This window comes from Aulonocara stuartgranti (assembly GCF_965226115.1).
Source record: "Aulonocara stuartgranti genome assembly, chromosome: 11".
NCBI lineage: Eukaryota > Metazoa > Chordata > Actinopteri > Cichliformes > Cichlidae > Aulonocara > Aulonocara stuartgranti.
The window spans coordinates 1,442,861-1,448,860 of NC_138947.1; positions in this window are offsets into that span (position 1 = coordinate 1,442,861).

The following is a 6,000-nucleotide window of genomic DNA, read 5'->3' on the forward strand; positions in this document are numbered from 1 at the left end:
CCCCAGCGTTCAGGAATACTGTGAGAAACATGACAAAGACCTCAGGGTGGTGCCTCCAGATTTCCTAGATCTCAATTCACTGAGCATTGCTGGAATTTTCTGGAGGCTCCACCTCACAGACTCCAGGACACAGACACAATATTAGGCACACAGGTTTGTGTTTTGGTCTATCAAATCATTCCTGCTTTAGGATTTGGAGCCTCTGTCAGCTGGAGACACGGTTTTTGGAAGCGCTACTGGATGCTGCAGGAAAACAGTCTCTGTGATGGAACACATATGTCAACATATAATTAAGATTTGAATCCACCTTTACATGTTTCCACATTAAGAGGGAACAGAAAGTGTTGGTTTGGCTGAAAATGTCCCCCATCACCCTGGAGCCATGACGATAAGTTCATATCTGATGGGTTCCTGTTCAGCAGCTCTCTGATTTCTGGAGCTTTGGTGTGGACGTGCATCAGAGATAATCATCTCCTCAGGAAGTGGAAGCCACACTGAATATAAATACTTAATTCCTGCCCTGATTTGACTGAGTTATGATTGAGAAATACAAAGATGTCTAACTAATTCACCTCGTGCTGCATTTCTACCCCCCCTTCAGCCTGGTGCTGCCCTCCTGTGGAGACATTTATCTCGCTAAATATTCTTCTCATTTCACCCGAGGTAAAGAAGCTTGGATTGATGAGGTAAATTACAGACGAGCTGGGTGACATGTTACTTTCCGCCTCCCCCTGCAGCTTTAATCCTGTATGAACAGGACTTCCTCTTCCCGTAACGTCCAGCGTGACGTTGGCCGTCAGTTTGTGCCCTGAAGCTTCAGCTCAGACATGAATCCTCCTGCTGCTTCTTCATAAGAGCAGCCAAGGATGTGAGAGGAAATGAAGAATTTGGAGACATCAATAAATCATTGGGTTTGTATTTTGTTCTGATGCTTGAATGCAAAAGGTTTGATTCCTCTCCTGTTGGTTTTAGAAAGTTCTGTGGATGCAGGTGAACAGCATACCTGCTAATTACTGCTGAATAACAGACTTGACAGTAAAGTTAATCCACATCTGTCAGATAATCCAAGTACAAGTTAACGGTTAATTGAAGTGAAGCTGGGCAGCCATGAAATATGGCCGCTGTTGAACATTTCGACATCGGAGTGTTTGGAGAATGAGTCACTGCTGGAGCTCCTGGTGGACATCACAGGAACTGCAGTTTTATCCTTATTTTTTTTCTTTTTTAAGTCTTTCTTTATTTTTGCTTTGTTTGGAAAAGTAAGTAATTGAGGTGTTTAAGAAGGAAATTGAATAAAGATGCTGAATCACAAAGAAAAACATCAGTCAGAGCAGTTGGTCTCCTGCGTCTGCAGCCGGCTCTGTGACTGTGGAGGAAAGAAACATGAGTGTTGTCAGGCAGCCTGGCAGCTGCTGTCGACGTCATCAAGAAAACAGCCGATTACCTGCTGACAGGAGCTCAAAGCAACCTGAGAGAAGCAGGAGGAGCAGCTAGTCTGCGCTGCTGCTTTCACTAACTGCAGCTTTTCTCACTTATTAAAATCAGACAGTTCTTTAATGGTCGTTACTCCGCCTGCTTCTTTGAAATGAACTTGCTGTTGCTGTAAATCACCAGGAGAGCTGCTGATGGCCTTGTGAGCGCTTGTTTCACAGCTGTCAGACTTACAAGTGTTTAATTGCAGCATCTGAGGTTTTCGATGAATAAACACTTGATGTGTATCTTCAGTTTTACCCTGGTTACAGGTGGCTAACGAGTTTTCGTCAACACAATCTTCTCTTCTGTGCTGTCTCAGCTCATACAGCAGAGGAGAGAAAGCAGCCCAACAACACACTGCTGTGAACACTGCACTGAAATCAAAGCTGCATAAATTACCTAAAAAGCATCCCCCCCCCCCCCCCCCCCCCCCCCCGAGCATCTGGGGGCTGGTAATGAACTAATCATTGATTCAGGTGTGCTGACCCAGAGTGAGATCTAAAGCCTGCAGGACAACCAGCCCTCGAGGCCTGGAGTTAGACACCCCTGCTTTAGACCTTCTTTAGAGTCAGGTTGTGGCAACAGTGCGCTGATTTCACCGATGAGACAGGGCTCAAAAAAGAAACAGTCGACACTGGTATGAATGACCAGATACAGTGGATACCACTGGAAATGAAAATACTGAAAACACTGGAAGAATTTCAATAGCTTGTACACAGATATCACACCCACAGACTCACAGAAACTCATGAAGTCTACTAAGGTTCAGGTGTACAGTATGGCCTTTGGGGCTTGAGGCCAAACTGGGGAGGAAAGACAGTGGAGAAACACCGGATGATTTTTACAAACCATCCTTGTCCCCTGTAAATCCACACCTGAACCTTTGACCCCGTTAAAAGGTGTTTGTCTGAGGACTTTCTAAGGAACAAAAGGTTAGCTTACCGCTCATTTTCCTGCCTAAATCTTCATGAAGGTTCATTGAACATGCAACAGGATGCAGGTCAAAGTGACTGCTGAAGAGGCTGATTTTTGTACAGCTCCTGAGAAATGCACATGTGCTTGTTGTGAACTGGAGACCAAAAGAAGCCGATCGTCTGCAAAGAGAGAAGAGACTCCTCACGCTTCACCTTCACGATGACTGTTATTTTGTTATTGCTCATAAAGACATTATTGGTACCTCACAAGGAAAGTTTTTCAAAGGAAAGCTAAATGCAGTAAAATGATCTTTAAATTCACTTCAAAGTAGAATTTGTATGAAATATTTGCAACAAACAAACAAAAATCATGACTTTGAACCTTCAGCTAACATTATTTAACTTTAGTCAGAACACTGATGATTCATCATAACAACTTTTTATTATTTTGGCTCATTTACAGTGAAATTTACAGATTTTCTGGTGTCGCTCACAAATAAACTATATTAAAAATGTTTTATTGCCGCTGTTTCATTTTTGCTGGAATAAAAAAATGAAACTAATTGTATTCAGTGTTCATTGACGTAGCCTGTTTCATAACATCAGTCATCTCAGACACTTCTATGTAAAGAGCGAGGGAGAGGAAGCATCTGCAGTGACGGGTTTGGAAACACAAACCAGGGCACAGAAAATGAAACAGCGCAGGTCATGTCAGCAAACAGTGTCACAGACTGCTGCTGTGTCGGAGCCTGTTCGTGGCTGAAACGTACGGCTGATGTTTGCTGTCCAACTTGCGCTCCGCTGACTGAAACAGCAGCACGTCTGTGTGGCTGTGCAGGTTACCTGGTTGGCTGTTAGTGAAGAAACGCTTTGACTGTCAGATGCAGAGTAGTCAGTAAAACTGGCGTTCTTGTGAAAGTACAAATTGATCCAGTGGGTCTTTACCCCGCCCGGCCCCAGACCTCTGCAGGGTGGAGTGAGCGTACAATAAGCTCGCTCCACGTCCTCACGAGGCTGAAGATTGCAGAGAATCCACACTGAATCCAGCACCCTGCTATTAGCGCTCCCTGTGAGGCTGAGCAGTGCAATCTCCCGATAATTAGAGCCCACCCCCAGGGCTCATTTATTAAAAATAGAAAGCAGCACCTCAGCCTAGCAGGCCACAACTTTCCCATGTATTAAAATTACTTCACAGTGCTGGTAGTTAATAGAAATACAACTGCAGAACCAACTGCGTCACACAAATGAATGGATAAAAGTTAGATGTGATTACAGCCCTGAGGGAACTCATAATTCAATGAGAAGTTTGGCGGTCCCTGTTTGAACTGCTGTTTTTCTTTTGTTTGCAGCAAACATGAAGCAGGAGCAGGCTGATGTGATTTCTGCCAGCGTGATGAAGCTTCCTGCTGAGGGAAGTTAACACGCTGCAGGTGTGTGTCGCTCCGCAGGTTTCCAGGCTCAGAGCGATGAGCTTTTTATCAAAGCTCAGCCTCTTTGTTTCGGCTGACGCTCCAAACAAACCCTGTTAGATTATCACATAGCGGACCCGCGGTCAGCGTGACTTTAATCTCATCTAAACATCTGACTATGAGCTGACCTCAATATCTCTGTGAGCTGACTGTGGGCGTGGCCGCTCTGGTGTACAGGTGTCCGCAGGAGTCGGATGATTGGCTGAGATGCTGCTGCAGCAACAAGATGGCGCTTTACAAAAACACTTCAGTGATCAAACACAAGTATCTCCGTTTTTAGATGGCTCCTTCATTTTTAGACTTTAACTTTTTCAGTTTCAGTTTTTTATTGGACCACAAAGACCTCCACCTTCCACCGCACCTCCCACTTACACCGCCCTATACCTCTACAGCTCCTCCTGCAGGTGGTGGGTCTACAGGAGGAGTGGCCCATGTGGCTCATTCAAGCTAAACCTGGCTGAGGCCTCTTGGGCTAAGACTGAACTCCTGACGAACACCTTTGTTAAGCCAGGCTCAGGGTGGGTTCATGGTAACCTCAGTCTGGGGTTTCCGCTTATACTGCTGCCCCTACAACCCAGGCCTGACTAAGGGACAGCAAGGATGGATACATGGATGGATGGATGGATCGATGATGGATGGATGGATGGCGGATGGATGGATGGATGGATGGATGGATGGATGGCGGATGGATGGATGGATGGATGGATGGATGGATGGATGGATGGCGGATGGATGGATGGATGGATGGATGGATGGATGGATGGATGGATGGCGGATGGATAATGATGGATGGATGGATGGATGGATGGATAATGATGGATGGATGGATGGATGGATGGATGGATGGATGGATGGATGGATGGATGGATGGATGGATGCATGGATGGATGGATGCATGGATGGATGGATGGATGGATGCATAGATGGATGGATGCATGGATGGATGGATGGATGGATGCTGGATGCATGGATGCATGGATGGATGGATGCATGGATGGATGGATGGATGGATGGATGGATGGATGGATGGATGGATGGATGGATGCATGGATGCATGCATGGATGGATGGATGGATGATGGATGGATGGATGGATAATGATGGATGGATGGATGGATGGATAATGATGGATGGATGGATGGATGGATGGATGGATGGATGGATGGATGGATGCATGGATGGATGGATGGATGGATGGATAATGATGGATGGATGGATGGATGGATGGATGGATAATGATGGATGAATTTTCAGTCTTTGTATTACTTTGGCTCCATTTTCATGGTTATCAGGTTGACCAACATTAACACGAGCAGCTGTAGTTCACACTAATGAACCTGGACATGGTTTTATGTAAAAATGTCAACACTGAAACCTCCAATTACCGGCCATTACTGTTTCTAGTAAGTTCAGACTGTAACAACAGAAGTGGGTGGATTTTTCTTTTCGATTTTTAAACACTTTCTTTTAACTAGAAATCATTTTCAGAGATACCATCAGCGTGCTGGAACGTCATGTCTGTCCATTCAATGCTACTGACTCCTTTGCTGAGAGTTTCAGCCTCTGAACTCTAATCCTTATTTTGTCAGAATGCATTTTGAGGTTCAGACGTGGGTTAAACTGGGGCAACATAACACATGAGCCTCCTGGCACTGATACCAATCCAACTACTGAGAGCAGAGGGTAGAGGCTGCTGGGCGAGTGCAGCGTACACACTCGTGTTTAAACTGCATGTAATGAATAAAAATACAGACTCATTCCTGTCATCCATAAAATGGCTTTTGTTCCATGCAGCTCGTTTGTCGTTTGTGCAGCTTAAACTCCTGGATGCTGCTCTGCTCGGGGAAGATTTTCTGTGGAAAAACCAGAAACATCTGCTGTTCAGCTGAGCCTCCACACCACGCCAGCTCCCAGTGGGATTTAAACCCCCAACCTCTGGCAGGGCTGGAGCTTCTCTCTGCCTGCTGAGCTCCACAGAGCCGTAACAGAGACCTTCCTCCCCACAGACCCAACAACACAAAGTTTGAATGCAAACAGGAAAAAAGTTCCGATGACATGATGTCGCTTTAATTTCCTGCTGAGCTCCAACAGAAGTTATAGAGTTGAATAATTTCTTGGATGCAGAGAGAGAAGGTTAAACGGGAA